We start from the raw sequence: 19,567 nt of genomic DNA, 5'->3' as shown, positions 1-19,567 counted from the left end.
CTGAGGAGCCATTAAAAATTCACACTCTATAAATTTGATAGCAGATTACATCCTTAAGTATTTGGGCCAGAGTTTCCATCTTCTTAGCTGATATAATTTAAGTCCACTTACATGAAACATTCCATAATAAACAGACAAAGGGAGTCAGGCAAATTATTTTTCCATACAACTTGACTGATTCCTATGGTGTATCCTAATCATATGATGATAGCTTCACCTTTAATGCATCATCTATAACACAGCTTTAGTTGACAATCGAGCATGTGCTTTGTAATGTGACAAAGCATGTTAGGAACGACAGAAAAGGATTCAGTATGATATAATGATGTCAGCAAAGAAAGCAAAGGACTCAGTCTCACCATGTATTATCAGACCTCCCCGTTCCAGTCTAAGTTGTCACTGACAACCAAGGTCAAATGCTTTGAGTAAGCTACATTCATCTGCAAAGAGCAGTGGACTAGCTTTTGGATCAGAAGCCTAAGTATCCATATGTATGACTGGTTCAGTTGAAGTGAGACAACAACAGAAAGAACAAACTTTCAGGCAAGCTATACACAAAGGCGGAGGCATCAAAGGAAGATGTTGAGAGGATCAAACCCACAGCATGAGAGCACACCCACATCGACGTTGGCATCTAGTGTTCATGGCCCTTCAGCATTGATTGCAGAATAGCCAAACATGGTAAGTGTGCATAAGAGTTGCTGCATTGGACAATTTACTTCCTCTTCCCTTACAGAGGTCCTAGGGGACTCAGTCTCATCTTCAGACAATTCTCATTTCAGCTTATTTGTCAACCTTGATCACCTCACTTCTGAGCTTCTCCAAAATGTGGCCGGGTAAAGGTTCTCAGACATTCCATTCTCAGATCATCAGCAACCAATAATGAACCTTATTTTCCTCAGAGGCTGATCCTACAGTATGAATTCAATGTGTACCTATCTCTACACTGCATGTCTAGTGGTTTCAAAACTAGAATTACAATCTCACCTTCTTGCCATGGTACATTCCAGACTAGAGACAGGCTATCAAATTACTGTAGGTTAGCATCTAAGTCTGGCTTTTTACATTTTTCATCCTCCAATTGCCTCCATCAAGCTAATAGGAGCATCTAGTCACTTGTGTATTCTACAAAACAGCATTATTTTTTCTATTTAATAAACTTACCTTTTACAGACTTTGAACACAAGCAGTTTCCCTTGATATGTTAGTTATTAACTTAGTGGTCACACTTTTGAGTGTGACAAATTACTATTGGTATAGTTTTGCTTTTTGTTTGTTTCATTTGGTTTTGTTAGCTTTATAAAAGCTATCCATAAATCACACTAAGGGCTGGATGTCTGCAGAATCAGAAAAAAAATCATACAATCTAATATACCATCTAAACATACAATTATTATCACTCACATAAACCATTACTAGATTTTAAAATAGTTTAGAGTGGTTAAGAATCCAAGACTTTACTCAGCTTTGCATGTTGGCACAAGAATCTTTCGCAAAAGTGATTAAATTTAATGGCTAATGACATCCTTTAAAGTCACTTATCTTAATATATTTCTCATTTTACAGAGACAAATTGGGCAATGATACTGGTGTTTCTTAGTCACCCCACATCATCACCACATCTCTACTTCAGTTCATTTTAGATGAAGAGAGACAAACTAAACTGGTGGAGAGAGAGAGAGAGAGAGAGAGAGAGAGAGAGAGAGAGAGAGAGAGAGAGAAAGAGAGAGAGAGAGAGAGAGAGAGAAGATTCTGATAGTAGTGAGTACCCAGTTGTTTTAAATCCAGTGAGGAGAGCTAACATGGTCACAATCTGACACTGGATACTTTTCACAACTTTCTTGTATTTTTAAGAGTTTTAAGTTGACTTTGCCCTTGCCAACTCCTTGTTCAACATTTTCTGGCCTCTCCTCCCATGCCAGTCTCTTTAGTTCAAGATTTTTCTCAAAGAACCACCTTACTGTCTGCCTTCTCCAGATGAAATGGTACTTATGTTTCTGATTTTCCTGTAATATTATAGGAAACCACACAGCGTTGTGGCAAAGAGCACTATTCATGATATCGCACTGATGGGATTTACACTCAGAAATAATGCTTGATCTGGTGTGTGTTTCTAATCTACTCTCCACACTTCTGCTAGGACCACATTCTTCTGTGGGTAAACTTGATCTAATAGTCATGGCATTAGTATTGGTAAATGTGTTATCATTGCTAGATTTAGATTCTCTTACTAAAATGATGAATATAGAGATTTAGAATCTAGAATTTAGAATGTTCTAGAACCTAGAGATTTTTCAGATTTTACAAAGACTATAGAACATATAAACTACACATGATTTAACAATTCCAGAGCTATCTAAGATAACATCATAATCAAAAATATTGATCAATCTTGGCAAAAAATAAAGGCATATGCACTAATTAATGAAAAATATAAATATGCATACTTTTCAGGAGAGAGTAAGCAGCGTCATATTTTACTACTAATACATTTTAAAACACTTTTGGTTTTCAGAGTGATTTTTGGAAGTTTGGGAGGAGATTGTTGTCATTGTTTCTCTCTTTGTTTTGTCTCAGAAAAAAAAGTTCATTTACTCACTATGGCTTCCAGTCCCACTGTAATCCGGCATTTGTCTCTCTTTTTTTTTTCTTTCTGTTTTTTTTACCTCTTCAAGTTTCTGTTTTTCACCTTAGATTCTCTTGATGTCAACTTGAAGCTCTTTGCTTGACATAGTACTTATTGACTTTCAGTATCGCCTAAGCCAATGCAGCAAGGTATGTTTTAATATTAAATTCGGGTATTGTGCTGACTAGTCTTTTGTCAACTTGACACAAGCTAGAGTTATCAGAGAGGAGGGAACCTCAATTTAGAAAATGCCTCCAGTAAGACTGCACTATAGAGAAGCCTGCAGGGGATCTTCTTAATTAATGATTTATTGGGGAAGGCTCAACTGTTGTGGGTGGCACAACTTCTGGGCTGGTGGTCCTACATTTTATAAGAAGGCAGGATAAGCAAGCCATGATAAGCAAGCCCTCAAGTAGCACCATTCCATGGCCTATGAATCAGCTCCTGCCTCTAGGTTCTTGCTCTGCTTGAGTTTCTGCCCTGACTTCCTTTGATGATGGATAGTGATATAGTGTAAACCAAATAAAACCCTTTCCTCTCCAAATTGCATTGTCCATGGTGATTCATCACAGCAATAGTAAATTTGACTAAGACAGGCATAGAGTTATAAATTGGAGGTCAGTGTGTAAGATGGTATTGAGAATCAATTTGAATGGTTTGTCAACTAGAGTAGCAAACACACTTCTAGTGTTATTAGAGAACATTTTCTAAGAGGAATAACTTGAATGGTCTTCAGTGTGCATTCAAACCTCTATCTAGGGAACACCCAGGCTTTTATCATAAGATTCAACTAGTGATACATCGAACTTGTTGATCTGAAAACTTATTGTGTTCACTGAGTGCAGCTGGCCATTGTTGAACTATTTCATGCATATTATATAAGACAATACAACAAAGTCTATTAATTATGTGTATAATAAATGTATATTTATATTATAAAATATATGTGATGTATACATTATATGATATATAATATAAAATATATGTATAATATGTAAATTTATAATATATCTAGGTATATGCTGCTAAATTTCTTTCTCTAGAGAACCTTGCCTAAGACATATATGATACTTAAGAAATTACATTAATGTTAAAAAGACAAATGGAGATGTTATAAAATCTTTGAAAAAAACTAAAGAAATAGCGTTGAGATGGGTAAAATAAATTACTTAGGGCACACTGAAGAAACTAGTAATTCCAGAGGCAAAATAACTAAATAGAACCATACAAGACAGCTGCCAAGAAAGCAATTATTCTCAACAAGTTTTAGAGGTATTAAACAGTCTACAGTTGCTCTAGCTTAAGGTTTCAAGTCAGTGATGCTATCTTCTGTGAATCAAGTGTGCAGAATCACATGGAGTGCACAAGGCGCTAGGATACTAAGCAAAAGAAGCAAGTTGAGGCAACGTGATTCTGAGAAAGAGAACAGCAAAGAAGTTAATGACTGTTGTAAAACATCCAACATTGTTTTGGAGAAACCAAGAGAAAAAGAAAACATTACTTCATAATAAATCTACCAATTTCCTTAATTATATAAAGTAACTCTTGAGGTACATCTATTAACTTTGACTTATTTTGAAGTAAAGACAAGGTATTGAAAAAAACAGAACAGAGGTATCGTCTGCCCAACACTCCTATCTTATTGATTGTAATTCAGATATACACTCTCAAAGAGTAGATCTTAGTTCAGAGTGATTCAATGATGTTATCCACTGAGTGATGTTGCATTATAGCTAAAATTTTATTCATGCATGGGTTTTTAAAGGAAGAAGTGACTAGGAGCGGGGTAGGGATGGGGGGTTTTCGGGAGGGAAACCAGGAAAGAGGATAACATTTGAAATGTAAATAAAGAAAATATCTAATAAAAAAGAAAACAAAAGAAAAAAGAAAGAAAGAAAAGGAAGAAGTGTATCCGTTGAGTTGTTAACATACACTACTTAGTAATGCTGCCTGGAAAACAGTTACAGACTACCTTGTTCAAGTAGCCATGTTCTAGATTAAAAGACAGAAGATAATATGTTTTAAAATGATAAAATTAAGTGTAGGAGTAAGAACTTATAAAAGAGGAAACCAATTTATCATTGTTTGTGGTGAGTAGGAAGTAAAGAAAGGCTTAGTGATGTCAGGGGAGAACAATATCAACATACCCACCATCACAGGCATACCCGGAGTGTCCTGCTTCCTTTAACAGACTTCACCTTGTGAATTTTCACCAATACCACCAGCAGCTGTAGACAAGTCTTAAACAAAGGAATAGTATTTGGGAGAATTTTCAGAGCAAACTGATAACATACATCATACACACACACACACACACACACACACACACACACGTGTGTGTGTGTGTGTGTGTAAGCATCTTAAAATCTTCAGGAAGATTTTAAGAGGGACCTACCCAAATTAAGAAGAAATTCAGGAGAATTGGGTAAAAAAACAGGACTTGGAAAATAGACCACACATAAGCATGCTACAGCGTTAAGGCTCAGGCACAAAAAATTAAGGACTGAGCCATTGCCACTGGTGTGGCTAAATACTCACTTACCACAGTGTGCAAGATGACAGCAATGTTTGGCAGCATCAAAGCCTTGACTAAGCACCCAGGGCAATGACAAAAGATGTTACACAGATAGAAATGTGGTGAGCCTTGAAAGGGATCCAGTGTGTGTGTGTGTGTGTGTGTGTGTGTGTGTGTGTGTGTGTGTGTGTGTGTGTGTGTGTGTGTGAGAGAGAGAGAGAGAGAGAGAGAGAGAGAGAGAGAGAGAGAGAGAAATGAAATGTTGGTTATCTAATACTAGAGAATCTGAGTTAAAAGAAAAAGAATTATGTAGTCACAGAGAAAGTGACATGACTTAAGCTTCTTAACAGAAAAGGGTCAATATGGGATAAAGCTGAGTTCTGTTAGAACTCTCAAGAATGACATAATTGGAAAGAGAAAGAAGGATCAGGACATGAAGACTCCACGGGACTTTTTATCTGCAGTACAGTTAGGGGCAAAGCCCAAGCTTCCTTCCCAAAGCCAACATTTCTGAGGAAGTGCGATTTTGAAAACATACACTCATAATAAAAACCAGTAAGGTTAGACATTTCAAAAAAGACCTTTATGTAGAAACCTGGAAACACCACTTTGAAAAATACCGTGAAAAGTGAGATGTTTGTTGGAAGGAATAAGAGAAAACAAATGGTCTCTTGAGGTTTGTGTAGGAAAAAGAACCCAAAGAGTCATTGAGCACTCTCTTCTCCCAATGCACAGCTTGCCTGCTCCAGCTTATAGCTTCCCCATATCCCCAATGGTTATTTTATGTCACGACCTTCAACAGTGTCATACATGTGTAATGAAGCTTTAGTGTGGAATCTGTGAGAACACGTTTAGACCAATGCATCTTCATCAAAAGGTATTATGAAGCCAGGGAAAGATTTGGCAAAATTCTTTATTTGACTAAGGGTACAAAATTGGCACTGATTTTTTTCTAAGTTTGAGGACCGACACACACACACACACACACACACACACACACACACACATACACACACACACACTCACATTCATGATAAAATGAATGCATTGACATTTGTAGGGTCATGGATTCCAGTTTAAATATTAAAGAAGTGGTGTTCTGCATTTGGGAGGTCTGAAATCTGTTACATCACCTCAACAAAATCTGTGTGACAAATTACTGTTTCTTTGACAATATAACTTTACATATTTTGAGAATACTATTCATTTTTTTTCAAAAGCATCTTGAAAATATTTGATTCTTGAAAGTTGAGTTTTTTTTTTTGTTTTTGTTTTTTTTTTTTAAGTAGGAAGATGGAGAGATTACAAAGAAACCATGGTACACTGCTGGGTGGCTAAGTAAAATAACAACCCCCAAAAGCTACAAGAAAATCAGAAGGATGAACACTCTGGTTCCAAAATGCCTTTGGAAAATGTTACATGATGGTCCTGATTGAGAGTTTAACTTAACGTAAGGGAAAGTATCTGGCTGGTGTAAGGGGGAATTTGTTGCATGCTAGAAAAAAGCCATAATGCAGGGGCTACTGGGCTGGGAGGTTGTGTATATACTTCTTGCCAAGCCAAACAACTTTCTGCTTGCAGTTTATCTGATGTTTGCCTTGCATAATGAAAAAAATTAACAAGTAAATTCTCACACACTAAAACTTTAAAAATCGTTGAAGAAACGCCAGCAACACTGCCTTAAATTTCTATCTCCAGATCCACTTTCTAGTGATTGAGTGATGCAGTAGCCTGTATTCGTATTTATGATTAGCCAGGGATAACATACTTATGAAAAAAGCAAATGCACTTCAGACTGCATTCAAGACTACTCTGTGGTTGGTGAAATGCATAAGAGGAAAAGAGCCGTTAAGTAGGTGTGGAGACGTTTGTTCGGTCTCTGGGACTCGCATGCTAGAAAGAGAGAACTGATTCCTGCAAATTGTTCTCTGACCTCCAAACATCTCCTGTGACATGTGCACACCATCACTCAAATGTGAACATGTACAAGAAAATGTAATACAATTTTTGGGAAAAAAAAAGATTAACTTAAAAAAATGATTTCTTCGTGTACGCTTTTCTTTGGGCTACAGATGTCAGCTGGCCCGTAATAGGTGCCGGCTGCTGGGGCTGAATTACAGATAAGGACAGAACGCTGCTGCCGCCTTCGCCGAGCTTCTGTAAAAAGTGTATTACTTGCCGGTATGTTGCCCTCCTGCAATCTGAGATACTGCTAACGTGTGTGATGGATTTCAGTAGGGGTCATTTGCATTTCATCCAGAGTATGTGTGTGTGTGTGTGTGTGTGTGTGTGTGAGAGAGAGAGAGAGAGAGAGAGAGAGAGAGAGAGAGAGATGTGCATGGTATTTATGTATGTCTGAGTACTCTAAATGTGTACATGGTGTAGATGTGCATATGTGTACAAACGAACCCATACGGTTTCTATGTGTAAGTGCGTGTACAAAAGCAAACCCCAGTGGATGGCTGATGCTGAGACTCAGGAGCTGTAAGAGGTATGGGGTCATGACTGAGCCACACAGTGAATCTGAAAGCAGGGCGCAATCCTAAAATCTGCCCGAGTTCTGCATCCCTTCGTTACTTTAGCTGACGACACAGATAAGTTGTGGACACAAATATTAGTCTTTTTAATTATCTCATAATTCGCCTGCATAAGTCTAATTATCCCGGAAAGTAAGACGGAATCCTGGAACATAAGTAACCATTGTCCCAACTGATCCTTTTGTTATTTCAGAGACAGCGACCTCTTTGGACTACACTGAAGAACAAGAACCAAGATGCTTATCAATATGATGAGCCACGACCTTGAAGGCTTCAGGACATACAACTCTCACTCTTCTTATTCTTCCTTGACTTACATAAACCTCATGCAAGTGACCCCCAAAATAACCTTGAATAAACCTTCTTTGTCTAATTTTTATCCTTCCTCGTCTCTTTATCCGAAGTGTGAAAATGGGTGGCAGAGCTTTGCTTTTGAGGCTGCTGGAGTCCAGGATTTTACCCCTGAAATTCCAGTACCACTGTCTCATGAAACTTGGTTTTCTTGTAGGTAAGGCTGTCTGTGTGGTCAAACACAAAGGAGTGTGATTGTGAGCTTGAAGAACAGGAACGGCAAAGTTAATTTGGGGGAGGGTATTTCTGTGTTGCCTGGAGACCTTTGTATATGGTTGAGGTCTGGTGGTCTATGTCTGGTCCTTTTCATGATGTCTGTAGTTCTTTGTATGTGGCTGAGGACTAGTGGTCTATCTCTGGTTCATTTTGTGGGGCTGCTGCTGCTGTCCTTAGTCAGCTCTTGTTTAGGCAGGCATCACACCAACTGTTTATCCAATACCAGATCATCACTCTGAAAACATACTGAATAGATGATATTTAAGAATATATTTATAGCTTTCTGCTAGGCCGTTCTCCAGTATAGGAGGCAGCCATGGCGCCCAGCTGGAATGGCTTGATCCTGAAGCCCCACTTCCACAAGGATTGGCAGCAGCGAGTGGACACTTGGTTCAACCAGTCGGCCCACAAGATCCGCAGGCGCAAGGCCCAGCAGGCGAAAGCTCGTTGCATCGCCCCTCGCCCTGCGTCCGTCCCCATCAGGCCCATTGTGAGGTGCCCTACAGTGAGATACCACACAAAGGTCCGGGCTGGCAGGGGCTTCAGCCTGGAGGAGCTCAGGGTGGCTGGCATCCACAAGAAAATGGCTCACACCATCGGCATCTCTGTGGACCCGAGGAAGCGAAACAAGTCCACGGAGTCACTGCAGGCCAACGTGCAGCTCCTGAAGGGGTACAGCTCTAAGTTCATCCTGTTCCCCAGGAAACCTTCTGCTCCGATGAAGGGAGACAGTTCTGCTGAAGAACTTAAGCTGGCCACCCAGCTGACAGGACCCGTGATGCCCATGCGGAATGTGTACAAAAAGGAAAAGAGTCATCACAGAAGAAGAGAAGAACTTTAAGCCTTTTGCCAGTCTCCAAATGGCCCGTGCCAATGCCCGACTCTTTGGCATCGAGCAAAAAGGGCGAAGGAAGCTGCAGAGCAAGACGTTGAAAAGAAAAAATAATGCACTGTTGGAGAGTTGCAATAAATTTTCCATAAAGCAAAAAAAAAAAAAGATGCATTTATATATACATGTACCTGTATTGATGTAACATCAATTAATAGAAATTAGGCCATGAATCTGTAAAACAACAAGGAAGAGTTTATGGGATGGCTGAGAGGCAAGAAAAGTGAGAAATGATGTAATTATATTATAATTTTAAAGATTAAAAATTCTAACAAACGTGAAGAAAAAGTAGTAATGCATTTAGTCAAAAATTTGTAAGCAGTAAGTAAGCACACAGAATACTCCACTGGAAGACAACAAATCCACAGGAGATGAGGAAAGCTTGTCTATGAAAAAAAGCAAGGTGTTTAAATCATGTAAGTAAACAGCTATTTGCTTCTTGGTCTAAACGATGTTTAAAAGCTGGAGTTCGATATAATTACAGGTAGGAATAAAGACACGATGAGTTCCAGATTTCTTCTTCACATAGCCAGTTTTTGGAGTGATAAGGATAATTTTAAGTATTTACTGTGAGAGTAAATTTTATCCTGCTTTGTCTGTCTAGAAGGATGAAGACAAAGAGAAACACAGCAGGGAGTGAAACAGATCTCTCTCTAAGGCGCCAAATTTCTCACTCCCAGCTGAGCTGACAAAGATTAACATATTATTAAAATTCAAGTTTTCCTAGTATGACTCATCTGTAGTCAGCTCAAGAATGGTGTACCAGTCTTCAGCCATTTTTTCCTAGTGATAAAAGTGTTTGACAAGGAATTCTCTGACTGACCTGGACAATAACTAAGCAAACTCCACAGAGAATAAGACTTTAGTTGCTTAAGGAAAATAAGCTAAACGAAAGGGCAAGTTGAGCATCAGTGGTAACAGGCATCTCCATGGTAACTTTTAAGACTGAAAAAAATAAACCAAAGGCAAGTAAGAAATTGTGTCTTCAGTGGATAGAACTGGGGATTTCATACACACACACAAAATTGATATCACTGATGAACTACAGATATCATCAGCAGATATCATGTAGTTGCACTCAAACTTTTTGTAACACTTAATTGTTCATATAAACTAAAACAAACTGGTGATTCTGGGAGGAGAAAAGAGCAGCTTCTCAGGTTGTCAATATAACATGTGATTTCTGCCTGCTTTGGAGTAAGAAACACCTGAACTATGACTCCTTTGATCTGTTACTTGGAGTGCATATAACGTCTTCAGGTCCTTATGACTCCATTCCTGAATTCTTATCTCATAGCAATTTTTATAACTTTAATATGTTAAGATGATTGCAAATATTAAATCATGGCATGTTTTAAATGTTAAATATTTAAAATTCAATAAATTATATACTAACAATTCAGGGATGGTTTTCTGACTGTTGTTAATGCTAGTGAGAACTATGCACGGTTATGGTCAGAATATCCAACATAAAAATCTGTGAAGAAAGGAGATATAGGATATGCATGTAACTCCAATTTTTTTTCAAACCTTATTTTTAATGATTATTCTTAAATGCTTTAACCTCCCTACCTTTAACCAGAGATAGTGGAAGAGAAAGGATACGGGGGATGGGGGAACTGGACCTGTTTAGAAAGGATTATTTTGGAGCAGCTCCCATCTGTAGTGCCTGGAAATTGGCAGTTCAGTTCACATTCCACAGGTTAGCAACTAACAACAGCTCGATCCATTCATAAACTTCATGGATTCATGAGGAGTCCAGTGTGGTAGAGTCAGGATAGCAAGCATGAATCAGCAGCAGAGGTACTACCTAGCAGAGACAGCCAGGCCTCAGCCTCCACAGGAGGGAATAAACAGGAACCTCAGGAGAAGTTCTTGTCTGTGCCTCTCTCAGACACACAAGCATTACCCAGCTAGCTGTACCAGCAAGCCAAGCTCTGTCTCCATCACTCCTCTGAGTCCTAGTCATACAAACATCCTCTAAACATCATTTGTCTTCCACATGCCTTGTCTTAGCATAGGTTTTGCCTTAGCACATGAATCCAATCAGCCTGAGTCTGCAGAAGTGACAAAAACTGCAGTACATTACCAAAGGCTTTTGGCATGTTTTTCTCTATGGCGTCTCGACAAATGGAGTTCAACTACACAATGTAAGGTGGACCAATACATGCCTGTCACTAGCAAAGAATCCTTCATCACATGTCCTTTTACATGCTTGCTTTAGCAGAACATCCTTTCTCCTGTGTCTGCCTCAGTGAGATGTCTGCCTTAGTCTTTCACACCTGTGTCCACTTTAAAAACATGCTCCTTCACATGTTTGACCTGGCAAAACACCATCCAACTGACTCTCCAATGAAGCCTTAAGTTTCTTCCACTTCATATGCCTTCTAACAAGTGTTGTTCAAACTAAAGGATGCCTTGTTTGGGAGAAAAATATGGAGAAAGAATTCAAGTAGCTGCCATAAATCAAGAGTGATTAAACCATAATTAAGGCACCTTAGTTGTCATTATAATTATGATGGGAACTCATTGGTCATTTAATGAATCACAGGCAAGGGGAGGGGCAGGGTCTCTAGTGCTACATCATATCTAGCAGAGGAAGAGTATATATGCATTGAGAAGGTAAGAACATCAGAGAATCCTGCCTGCTGAAACTCAGCTCAGTGCGTATCTCCTCTCAATATGCACAACTACTGATGTGGGAACTTTTACTCTTGCTCCTGTGGGCGGTAACCCGCCCTACTCTCACTGTATGGCTCGTCGTACTCTTAGTCCAGAGCACTAACCTCTGCTCTCCTAAAACCTGAGCCCCTCTCTCTGCATCAGCTGTCATCTGAACTGCTTCCAGCCCTGCAGATGCCAGACTTCCCATGTGATGCACAGCTCCTGCCAGAGGCTCTGCTAAAGCCTCGGGGTCTCCAGCTTCTGAGGTCTCTGCAGGACCACATATGCTGCCTCTCAGGGTTTTGGGTCTGGCATCTTGACACTCTCTGGTTTATGGGTCTAAAAACTCTTGACTCACACACAGATTGATGGATCTAGAGGTTTTAGAATTTGGATTCTTCCACCTGTCCTATGTGCCCTATAGAACCTGCCAGGGTATCCCCCCGTCCCCGTGTCACTGAATCTGCATTCTACTGATCATCTTACTAATTTCCAATTAGTAAGTAGGTGGCTGAACACTGCCACCCACTCTTGAATTCCTAACCTTTGAATAGGAAGAAGTATCCTCCCATTCCCTGATCTCCAATTCCTTACTTACTCTCTGACCTGATTCTGACTGATGGACATCCTTTGAGAACTCTGTTAACACATTAACTTGAAGTCTTAGGTGGTATTGCAAATGAAAGTTATAGTGTTGAATTTTCGTTGTGAATTCTATGAACACTCAAAATTTCACATTATATATTTACTGGCATAATGCCTAGAGGTGCTTGGTTTGTTTCTTTGTTTGTTTGCTTGTTTGTGAATTAGCAATTAGTTGTTTTCCATAAAAGGGACTGCTATTAAGTAAGCAATATGCATTTGAAGATGAAGACAGGGTTGGGAATCTTGTGAAGTTGTAAAATTGAATAAACTTTCAGGAGCCTCAGGTAGTTTTCTTTCTCAAACTATAGACAGTAAAAATACATTGCTTGACTACATAAAGTTTTATTAGTTAAATATAAGTTGCATGAATTAAACTGCTTCTTCAGAACAAGGATCTTCAAATATAACCAAAAAGTTTGTCCTAGATGAGTCCGTTAGAGTTCTATCTGGGAAGCAGAGAACAAGAAATGCTTGTAGCACAGGTTTATAATCCTAACTTTCAGGAGGTTAAAGCAGAAGTATGTTGAGTTCTAGGGCAACTTGGGCTACAATACCATGAAATACGCACATTAAACCTACACAAAACAAAACAAGCATTTATGTCTTTATGGCTGTCTTTCCCTTATTCATATTCTCTCTCTCTCTCTCTCTCTCTCTCTCTCTCTCTCTCTCTCTCTCTCTCTCTCTCTCTCTCTCTCTCTCTCTCCCTCCAAGACCGGGTTTCTCTGTATAGCCCTGGCTGTCCAGGAACTCACTATGTAGACCAGGCTGGCCTTGAACGCAGAAACCCACTGCTTCTGCCTCCCAAGTGCTGGGATTAAAGTTGTACACCACCACTGTCTAGTTTCTGATTTCCCCCTCTTATCACTCTTTCAAATTCTCTCCCTTCTCATCTCCCTCCTCTTTCTATTTTTTTTTTTTTTTTGATTTTGCTCTCCCTTTTCCATTTTCTTTCTGTTATCCTAGTTTTTCAAAATTAGGTGTATCTAACTTGCAATTGAACAAGAAAAACATTTTTAAAGATGGTCTTTGAGGGAACAAATGGCACTACTTGTGACTCCTTTTGCACTTATATTAATTTTAAGAATTATTTTATTTTTTAAATGTGTGTGCACATGCATGTGTATTTGTGCACATTTGCATGCATCTGTAGGTATATGCCTTTATGTGCAAATGAATACCATTTGAGAATGATATAAAATCCTGTTAGAGCTAGAGTTACAGGCAGTTGTGATCAGCCCAATATGGGTGCTAGAAACTGAACTTAGCCCTCTGTGAGAGCAGAACAAGCTCTTAATTCCCTGATCCATCTTTCTTTCCTCTACTTGTATAAGCTAAATGGTTTATTTATATGTAGACACAGGTAATGCTAGCATGAAAACATACCAATATTTAAACAATATCACAAATTTGAAGTGTCCCAGAGCCTAAAGTCCTGTTTAGGCAATCATGTTTAGACATCACAATGTGTGAGAGGGTATTTCCCTTGTTTCATAGAATATTTCATGTATAGCAAAACTTAATGATACTTTCAGTCAATTTCTGCCGTGTAGATCAACACATAGCAGGAGAAATAGATTTGTCTTTTCTTGGGTGTAGCCTTCAAGTACTAGATCAGTTATTATATAGTTGTGAGGTTTCACTTACAGCCATGGCAACTGATAGTCTATAAACTAATAATTTTGAATTTAGATGAATTTGGAATGAACAACGTTGAATGAATGTAAAGAATTCATTTACTTGATGGACCCCACAAGAGTGTACTCGGTGTTCTTTCTGTCCCTGCGGGTTAACCATGTTGAGGGTGAGGTGTAGAGTGTGGTACCTAGAGAAGACTGTACTAATTGCTAATTCAGACTCTCCTCCTGTGAAGGCAGAGGGGTGTGTTCAGTCAAGAGAGTGGAAGCAGCAGGGCCAGAAGCCACATCTTTTGAGCCTCTGGGAAGAGTGTTGCTATCCTGGCTTCCAATGTTGCTATGTGAAAGGCTTTATAATTACAGAAAAGGGTTACAGTTAATCTCAGTCATCAGTGGAAAAACAGTCAAGGAAGAAGAAAAAAATCATAGCAGTTCTAGGGTAAATTCATAATATGGGGGTAATTCTAAGTGTCTAATAATTTTCTATCTTACTTCAACTGAACAGGTTATATGAAGCAAAACATATAAAGTGACAGAATCATCGTACATAAAAGAACCAATACTATAACAGAATCAATATAAATCAGTTCAGAGTTTAGCCCTAGAGAGGTAGAGAACAAGCCTAGACTCCATCTTCCATGGAAATGAAAAGTACAACTCACTTTTCATAAGAAAATAAATGGAACATGAAAAAAATGTACGCACAAATATTACCCTAAGTATTAAAAACATTCATGATGCTTCACAGCTTTGTATAAATCCCATATTAAGAGGATGAGACGTAGCCTGGTGTGGTGGCACATGCCTTTAATCCCAGCACTTGGGAGGCAGAGGCAGGCGGATTTCTGAGTTCGAGGCCAGCCTGGTCTACAAAGTGAGTTCCAGGATATCCAGGGCTACACAGAGAAACCCTGTCTCAAAAAAAAAAAAAAAAAAAAAAAAAAAAAAAACCAAAAAGAAACCAAAAAAAAAAAAAAAAAAAAAAAAAAGAGGATGAGATGTGGCTTTATGTAAAGACCCTAAACCAATTCTAAAAATGTTGATTCCTTTGTGTCACTCAGTCAAATAATCCAATAATTATGTATGCATATACTTACATATAATTAAGTAAACAAATATAATTTTCATTTTAAAAATGAAGAAACAGAGGCATTGACATTTGTGATTTTAAGGCTTGACTTACTCTTAGCATGCTTGCCTATGCCAGATGTTAATTGCCACCCACATTCTGGTGCCATTTGTGAATTTCAATATTAGGTAAAGTAGGGGGTATTCTCCCATTCAGCAACAAAGTATGCAGTTGCCAAAACCAACTAAATATCTATTTCTGTTTCTCAAGAATACTCTAAAATATGCTACATAGTTATCATGGCCTGCAAAGCTAAAACAAGTTTTTAGTGGGCCATGTAAAAGCAACTCCAAGGTGATCAGTTTATTAGCCTATGCTATGTCATTCTGTTGTAATAGGCTGGGTAACTCCCTCTATAAATTCTGCAGTGACTAAAAATCTGTAGCAGCTCAATGAATCGAAATTATATGTTGAAGCACCCATTAATTCAGCACTCAGTTCAATTGAATATGCAAGCCAATACTTGCTCCCAAAGAGAAAATTCATAGAATAACCCTTTGACCAGTGGCAAACCTCACATCTCCATCTAACATGAGGTAGTCCGTAACTGCGTGGGTCTGCACTAATTTACCACATGGTGGGAGGGAAAGAAGAATGCTGGTTTCTGGACACAGGTGTGAAGTCTAATCTATATGATTCCCAGTATTGTCCATGCATTTTGGAAACAGGGCTGTTCACTGGCAGTGAAAAATAGAGACCTTTTCATGGTAAAAAGCTTTAGAAGCAAGCCCACGGAGAACCAAGCATTAGCCCAGAATAACTGATTCAGACTGTGCCTAATAAGAGACTTCCATAATAACTTTATCCCCACTTCACAAGTAAGAAAACATAATTATTTACTTTTATTTAAACTAAGAACCCTTTGCAGTTCCTGAACACTGAGGTACAGGGAGACTTAAATACTATATGCTGAATGAAATCAGTTACATGTTGAGCACATTTTTCTTTAACATTTCCTGTTTGTTAATTTTCCAAGTACATTTATGAAGATCTTATTATACAGCAGTCAGTCACTGTGGGATTCAGTGGTGGGGAACTGACAGTGAGAAAGATTCAGATATTTCTTGCTTCCCTAAAAGACACAAGGTAGTAGCAAAGTCAAGAGACTGTATAATTCTAAGACTTTTTCAAGGTGTGTAGAGATTTTTCTATATAAGAAAACTAAGCCCTCAGAAAGGAAACAATGAAAGTCAACACAATGTCTTGCTGAATCTGCTGAACAATGAGTCAAAGGAAGATTAGACATATCCACCGGGCACAGCTAAGGCCATTGAATTTGGAGCACATTGAGCAGAGGGTGAAAACAAGTGTTTGAATTACAAAAATAGATCAGCGCTTGTATGATAGTACAGACTAGATTAAGGGAATAGTTCTTGCTCTAATTGCAGTGATATTAATTTAATTACGTCAAGGAGGAGAGTCAGAAAGAAAAGCCAATCGCGAGTCAATGATGTGCACACATGAGGATCAATGTTACCTCCCAGGACACATTTTTAAATATGAGGTAGAGTGCCATGGGCTTATAATCCCAGCAATCAGTGAGGCAGATCTTGTTGCCCTGCTTGTCTGACCTGCAGGGGACATGCTTATATGAAGAGTAGAGTGCGGTGTGTCTAAGCAACCACACTGATCTCTATACTCTTCAAACACAGACATGTGTATACATGCCCCTCCATATGTGTGAACACACACACACACACACACACACACACACACACACACAAAATGATCACAAGTCCCAATAGAAGCCACTGTGAAAAACAAAAGATCAAGTAAGTACTAGAAGGTATGCATAAAAAATGAATGGCTTATTGTACAGGTAATATTCATGTGAAGAACATAATAGGATCCAGAATTTATGAGTGCATTTTTCTAAACAATAAACAACATCCATTTGTTACAACGGTTTCAGATGTGTCTTGTAAATTTTCTGTAACATTCCTAGTCTTTCAAATATTGAGGATAGTTATTCATTAGAGTTTCTCACAATTCCTGAATAGTCTTAGACCTATATATAGGAGTCTGGGATAGTGGGCTAATAATACATTCCCTTTCTGTTTACCCATTAGTTGAGCTAAGTAAATTTTAGGATGTGTTATCCCATGAAGAGTAACCAAACGCAGACACTATTGTGGATGCCAACAAGAGCTTGCTGACAGAAACCTGTTATAGCTGTCTCCTGAGAGGCTTTGCCAGTGCCTGACAGATACAGAGGTGGATGTTCACAGCCAAACATTGGACTGAGCACAGGGTCCCCATTGGAGGAGCTAGAGAAAAGACCCAAGGAGCTGAAGGGGTTTGCAGCCCTATAGGAGGAACAACAATAAGAACTAACCAGTACCCCCAGAGCTCCCAGGGACTAAACCACTAACCACAGAGTACACATGGTGGGACTCATGGCCCCCGCTGCATATGTAGCAGAGGGTGGCCTTGTTAGTCAACAATGGGAGAAGAGGTCCTTGGTCCTGTGAAGGCTTTATGCCCCAGTGTAGGGGAATGCCAGGAAGCTAGAGTAGGTAGGTTGGTGAGCAGGGGTGGAAGGGAAGGGATAGGGGGTTTTCAGAGGGGAAACCAGAAAAGGGGATAACATTTGAAATGTAAATAAAGAAAATATCTCATATAAAAAAAGAATTATCTTGGCAGACTTAGTATTGTGAGTATGAAGCTGCTAGTTAGAGCATATTGGTGCAAAAAAATTGTAGGAGTGGATCATCTATCCACTCTGAAAACAAAACAAAACAGAGCTGGAGAGATGGACCCATGCCTACGAGCACTTGCTTTTACTAGAGAGAAGAAGATATAACTGAAGAGCACATTGGGAATATACTTGCTATAGTGAAGACAATACTGATCATTAGGAAGCATGAGCACAACTGGCCACTGCCTGGTGGAGAGTCAATCGGAATAGAAAGGTGGAAATTGACTGCCCTGATCATCAGTAGAGTAGGAAAGATGTGGAGGAGCTGAGATGAGAGGAGGGGACTGAGAAAGAGAAACACAGTTAGACATAGGGAGTCTGTGCTGCTCTTCTTTAGCACAATAGGGCAAGTGTGGTCTACAGGAATCTAGGATGTGATTCAAGCTCTATAAGAGTACAGTGTTTTCCAACATATGGAAACAATAAACATTGGAAGAAATGGAGATGCTAGTTATTCCAATACGATCTTTACACTGTGCCTTCTTGAAACTAATTATCACACAGTACCCCATAAATATGTACAAATATCATGTCAGTATGAAATGTGCAATGAAAATTTGCTTTACAACCTCTGATCCAATGTTACAGATGAATATTTTATGTATTTGCTTATCTAATTTTTACATTTTTATTACTTTATTCTGATATTAATTTACCTTCAGTGTCAAAGATTATGAAATGCATGCAAAGAGAAAGAAAAAGGGGGACGTTAGACACCTTTCATTAATAAAAATAGTGCACTAGTGACTCAGAAGATAAAACAATAACCTTTAAATGGGAAACAAATTTCAGGTGAAGAAGTCAAAGTGATGAAGGGAACACAGAATCGGGTAAACAGGGAGGAGCTAGAGATGGGGAGATGGATCAGGTGTTGTAAGTGAGTTCTTCTTTTATAGGGGAACTGAGCTTGGTCTGCAGGACACATGTTGGGTGTCTCACACCAGGCTGTAACTACATCTCAGTTCTAGGGATCTGATATTTTCTTCTTGCCTCTGAGAGCATATGCGCAAGCACACACACACACACACACACACACACACACACACACACACACACTGTACTTCCAGACATACATGCACATACACCATGGAAAAGAAGTAAAATGTTTAAAGAAGTATAGAGAAAAAGAACGCTAGAGGCATCCACTAATGGTTTTAGTAAATAATGAGAAGAAATGCTATTGTACATCCTATTTATACATGGATCAACTGGAGGACAATATCTGATGGTGGGGTCCACTGGATCTACATTTAAGTAGAAATTAACAACATCTTATCTCATTCTGGATAGATCAGTACACTGAAACCTCCAGTGATTGACGTTAATTAGTATTCAGTTGTCTACACCTATACTCTTCATTGTCCATCTACCAGTATAAACAGCCATAATAGTGAGCTTGGGTGACACATGGGGACTCGTATTTGCCAAACCTCACCCTTATGATTCAGTTATGGCAACAACATAAAAGCTATTTTGAAGATTAACAATTGGACTTGCATCTTGTTAATAAGACACCATTTCATATGGAATGAAGCAAAGCACTAATAAGACGTTCTCGTTCAAATTAGCTTAAGCAATGAAGTGCAAAGGAGTCTTGAAAATTAAAGGCAACACCCAGCTTTCTGAGTACTATATAATGTCCCCAGCAAAGATATAGTGT

At 38.9% G+C, this 19,567-nt stretch overlaps 1 pseudogene; it reads left to right on the top strand.

Moving 5' to 3' along the window:
* Nucleotides 8,525-9,242, top strand: Gm7667 (predicted gene 7667; annotated as a pseudogene).

This window comes from Mus musculus, chromosome 16 (genome assembly GCF_000001635.26).
Source record: "Mus musculus strain C57BL/6J chromosome 16, GRCm38.p6 C57BL/6J".
NCBI lineage: Eukaryota > Metazoa > Chordata > Mammalia > Rodentia > Muridae > Mus > Mus musculus.
Note: the sequence above shows the minus strand (reverse complement) of the source record. Positions and strands in the feature narration are given on the sequence as shown.